Source organism: Lolium perenne, chromosome 6, assembly GCF_019359855.2.
Source record: "Lolium perenne isolate Kyuss_39 chromosome 6, Kyuss_2.0, whole genome shotgun sequence".
In the NCBI taxonomy this organism is placed as follows: Eukaryota; Viridiplantae; Streptophyta; class Magnoliopsida; order Poales; family Poaceae; genus Lolium; species Lolium perenne.
In genome coordinates, this window is record NC_067249.2 from 200646199 (window position 1) to 200652088 (window position 5890).

The window sequence follows — 5890 nt, forward strand, 5'->3', positions numbered from 1 at the left end:
CTGTCCCCCGAATTGGAGTTTCGCGATGGCGGCGGCGCCCCTGGAGTCTTTCTGGAGTTTCGTCAATTGGTACGGTGTTTTTAGGTCGAAAGGGGTTTTATAGGCGAAGAGGCGGCGCAGGGGGGTCGACAGGGTGGCCTCACCCTAGGCCGGCGCGGCCAGGGCCTGGCCCGCGCGGCTAGGTGGTGTGGGGCCCCCCTGGCTCTCCTCCGACTCTTCTTCGCTGTTCTGGAGCCTTCCGGAAAAAATAGGAGGTTTGGCGTTGATTTCGTCCAATTCCGAGAATATTGCCCGAACAGCCTTTCTGGAACCAAAAACAGCAGAAAACAGGAACTGGCACTGTGGCATCTTGTTAATAGGTTAGTTCCGGAAAACGCATGAAATCATCATAAAGTGCAAGCAAAACATGTAAGTATTGTCATAAAACAAGCATGGAACGACAGAAATTATGGATACGTCGGGGACGTATCAGCATCCCCAAGCTTAGTTCCTGCTCGTCCCGAGCAGGTAAACGATAAAAAATAATTTCTGTAGTGACATGCTTCTTACATAACCTTGATCATACTATTACAAAGCATATGAAATGAATGAAGTGACTCAAGGCAATGATCTATAGTTGCTAACAAGTAGATAACATATAGCAAAACTTTTCATGAATAGTACTTTCAAGACAAGCATCAAAAGATTGCATAAGAGTTAACTCATAAAGCAATAGATTCAAAGTAAAGGCATCGAAGCAACACAAAGGAAGATATAAGTTTCAGCGGTTGCTTTCAACTTTCAACATGCATATCTCATGGATAATTGTCAACACAAAGTAATATGATGAATGCAAATATGCAAGTATGTAAGAATCAATGCACAGTTAACACAAGTGTTTGCTTCTAAGGTGGGAGGAAATGGGTAAACTGACTCAACATAAAGTAAAAGAATGGTCCTTCAAAGAGGAAAGCATCGATTGCTATATTTGTGCTAGAGCTTTGGTTTTGAAAACATATAGAGAGCATAAAAAGTAAAATTTTGAGAGGTGTTTGTTGTTGTCAACGAATGGTAATGGGTACACTAACTACCTCGCCAACCGGACTTCCAAGAGCGGCTCCCATTTTATTTTTTTATTTTTGGGTGGCACTCCTTCCAACCTTTCTTTCACAAACCATGGCTAACCGAATCCTCGGGTGCCTGCCAACAATCTCATACCATGAAGGAGTGCCTTTTTATTTTAGTTTTATTATGATGATGACACTCCCCCCAACCTTTGCTTACACAAGCCATGGCTAACCGAATCCTTCGGGTGCCTTCCAACAATCACATACCATGGAGGAGTGTCTATTTAGTTTAATTAATTTGGGACTGGGAATCCCATTGCCAGCTCTTTTTACAAAATTATTGGATAAGCGGATGTGCCACTAGTCGATATGAGAGTCCGTCAAAAGTAAATGACAAGGTTGAAAGCTAAACACCACATACTTCCTCATGAGCTATAAAACATTAACACAAATTGAGAAGCATTTTGAATTGTTTAAAGGTAGCACTCAAGCAATTTACTTTGGAATGGCAGGAAATACCACATAGTAGGTAGGTATGGTGGACACAAATGGCATAGGTTTTGGCTCAAGGTTTTTGGATGCACGAGAAGTATTCCCTCTCAGTACAAGGTTTAGGCTAGCAAGGTTGTTTGAAGCAAACACAAGTATGAACCGGTACAGCAAAACTTACATAAGAACATATTGCAAGCATTATAATACTCTACACTGTCTTCCTTGTTGCTCAAACACTTTTACCAGAAAATATCTAGACCTTAAGAGAGATCAATTATGCAAACCAATTTTAACAAGCTTTACGGTAGTTCTCCACTAATAGGTTTAAACTACATGCAAAAACTTATGATCTACTTGAGAGCTCAAAACAATTGCCAAGTGTCAAATTGTCCAATACATATGAGGCATTTTCTTCTTCCAACCAAATAAAGATAAGTATTGTAGCTTCCAACTTTTATCATTGAACATTAAAAGTAAAACGAAGAACAAGTGTTCATATGAAAAAGTGGAGCGTGTCTCTCTCCCAAACAAGGATTGCTAGGATCCGATCTTATTCAAACAAACAAAACGAAAATAAACACACAGACGCTCCAAGTAAAGCACATATGATGTGACTGAATAAAAATATAGTTTCAGGGGAGGAACCTGATAAGTTGATGAAGAATGGGATGCCTTGGGCATCCCCAAGCTTAGACGCTTGAGTCTTCTTGAAATATGCAGGGATGAACCACGGGGGCATCCCCAAGCTTAGACTTTTCACTCTTCTTGATCATATATCATCCTCCTCTCTTGACCCTTGAAAACTTCCTCCACACCAAACTCGAAACAACTCATTAGAGGGTTAGTGCACAATAAAAATTAACATATTCAGAGGTGACACAATCATTCTTAACACTTCTGGACATTGCATAATGCTACTGGACATTAGTGGATCAAAGAAATTCATCCAACATAGCAAAAGAGGCAATGCGAAATAAAAGGCAGAATCTGTCAAAACAGAACAGTTCGTATTGACGAATTTTAAAATGGCACCAGACTTGCTCAAATGAAAATGCTCAAATTGAATGAAAGTTGCGTACATATCTGAGGATCATGCACGTAAATTGGCTTAATTTTCTGAGCTACCTACAGGGAGGTGGACCCAGATTCGTGACAGCAAAGAAATCTGGAACTGCGCAGTAATCCAAATCTAGTACTTACTTTTCTATCAAAGACTTTACTTGGCACAACAAAACACAAAACTAAGATAAGGAGAGGTTGCTACAGTAGTAAACAACTTCCAAGACACAAATATAAAACAAAGTACTGTAGCAAAATAACACATGGGTTATCTCCCAAGAAGTTGCTTTCTTTATAGCCATTAAGATGGGTTCAGCAGTTTTAATGATGCACTCGCAAGAAATAGTATTTGAAGCAAAAGAGAGCATCAAAAAGCAAATCCAAAACAAATTTAAGTCTAACATGCTTCCTATGCAAAGGAATCTTGTAAATAAACAAGTTCATGAAAAGCAAGGTAACAAGCATAGGAAGATAGAACAAGTATAACTTCAAAAATTTCAGCACATAGAGAGGTGTTTTAGTACCATAAAAATTTCTACAACCATATTTTCCTCTCTCATAATAATTTTCAGTAGCTTCATGAACAAACTCAACAATATAACTATCACATGCAGCATACTTTCCATGATCCACAAACATATAATTTTTATCAAGTTCAAGAATAGTGGAATTAAAACTTTCGAACTTACTTTTATTAATAATATAACAAGGTAGTTGATCAATCTCAAGAGATATGGGACACATAGATAAAGTCAATAACTCTCCAATCCCATTTTCATTAGTAGTACAATTAATATTATCAAGTAACATAGGACCATCATCTAGAGCTTTATCATAGACATTTGCCAAACAAAATTCTTTAGTACCATGCATTTCGACATCAGGCACAAACAAAGCATTATCATAAGATTTATCAAAGTAGCATGGATTATCATATATAACAGTAGCATAATTATTCTCACAAGTTTTACTCATAGGTACTATTTCAAGAGAATCCACAGGAACATAACATTCAACCTCTTTCGGTAAGCATGGAGGACAATCAAATAGTGTAAGAGATAAAGAGTTACTCTCATTAGAAGGTTGGCATGGGTAGCTAATCCATTCTTCCTCCTTTTGTTCGTCGCTCTCCTCTTCTTTTTCATCCAATGAGCTTTCAGGTTCATCAATTTCTTCTTCCACCGGTTCCTGCAAATTGTGAGTGCATTCTTGTGCATTAATGTGTCTCTCTTTATAATCAATGATATAAGGATTATTACCGAAGCATTCTATGCAACAATTAAGGATAGAAGAGACATAATCTTTAAGGTCCTTACAAACAACACAAGTTTCATAATTCTCAACCATGAAGGATTCGATCTCAGAGGCTCCCATAAACACGACAAATTGTTCTACCTCTTCGAACCCATAATGAATATAGCAATTCCGATTATAGTTCTTAATTAAAAATTCCTCACTAAAGCCACATTGAAATTTAAGATGTTTAGTATCCTGTTGAGAGCAACAGTTTATATCATGGCGTTTAAGCAAGATTTTAGCAATTGTATTCACTTTTTCTATCATAGCACTCATTACTTCACCAGCTCTTGATTTCCTATAATTATTATAACATTCTATGAGCTCCAAGTAGGTTGTTGGTTCTCCCATAACAGCAGTTTTTAATTTTTCGGTTTTTCAAATTTTTATGGATTTTTGGGTATATGAGACAAATAAAACAAGACAAAAATAAACTAAGCAAAAGTAAACTACGCAAACTAATACTAGACAGAAATAAACTAAGCACAAGTAAACTAAGCAAAACAAAATAAAACAAATTAAAAACAGAGAGAGAGGTAGAGTGTACTCCCCAGGTGAACTTATGAGTAGAGCTATGCCTCCCCGGCAACGGCGCCAGAAAACAGTCTTGATAACCCACAAGTATAGGGGATCGCGATAGTCTTCGAGGGTAGTATAACCCAAATTTATTGATTCGACACAAGGGGAGGTAAAGAATACTTATAAGCCTTAACAACTGAGTTGTCAATTCAGCTGCACTGAAAAGCACTAGCAACGAGGGTGATGTGAAAGTAATGTGATAATATGAGAGCAGTAGTAACAAAGAATACGTAGCGATAATAGCAATATGAGAGCGATGGCACGAGAAGATAGTTGATACTACTTCCAATGACATGTAGAACAGGTATATTATGATGAGAGATGGACCGGGGTTCCCAGCGATCTACACTAGTGGTAACTCTCCAATAACAAGTGTTGGGTGAACAAATTACAGTTGGGCAATTGATAGGAATCAAAGCATTAAGAAAGAACATCAGGCTTATTAATCATGTAGGCATGTTTTCCGTATATAGTCGTACGTGCTCGCAATGAGAAACTTGCACAACATCTTTTGTCCTACCAGCCGGTGGCAGCCGGGCCTCAAGGGAAACTACTGGATATTAAGGTACTCCTTTTAATAGAGTACCGGAGCAAAGCATTAACACACCGTGAAAACATGTGATCCTCACATCACTACCATCCCCTCCGGTTGTCCCGATTTCTGTCACTTCGGGGCCATTGGTTCCGGACAGTGACATGTGCATACAACTTGTAGATACAATCTAAGCAATAAGTATAGAGCTCAAATCTAAGATCATGCCACTCGGGCCCTAGTGACAAGCATTAAGCATAACAAGATTGCAGCAACAATAACTTCACAAACTTTATAGATAGACTAATCATAATGTATCATCCATCGGATCCCAACAAACACAACACCGATTACATCAGATGAATCTCAATCATGTAAGGCAGCTCATGAGACCATTGTATTGAAGTACATGGAGGAGAGAATACCGACATAGCTACTGCTAGAACCCGTAGTCCATGGGGGAACTACTCACGGAGCATGGTGGAGGCGGTGGCGTTGATGGAGATGGCTTCCGGGGGCACTTCCCCGTTCCGGCAGGGTGCCGGAACAGAGTTCTGTCCCCCGAATTGGAGTTTCGCGATGGCGGCGGCGCCCCTGGAGTCTTTCTGGAGTTTCGTCAATTGGTACGGTGTTTTTAGGTCGAAAGGGGTTTTATAGGCGAAGAGGCGGCACAGGGGGGTCGACAGGGTGGCCTCACCCTAGGCCGGCGCGGCCAGGGCCTGGCCCGCGCGGCTAGGTGGTGTGGGGCCCCCCTGGCTCTCCTCCGACTCTTCTTCGGTGTTCTGGAGCCTTCCGGGAAAAATAGGAGGTTTGGCGTTGATTTCGTCCAATTCCGAGAATATTGCCCGAACAGCCTTTCTGGAACCAAAAACAGCAGAAAACAGGA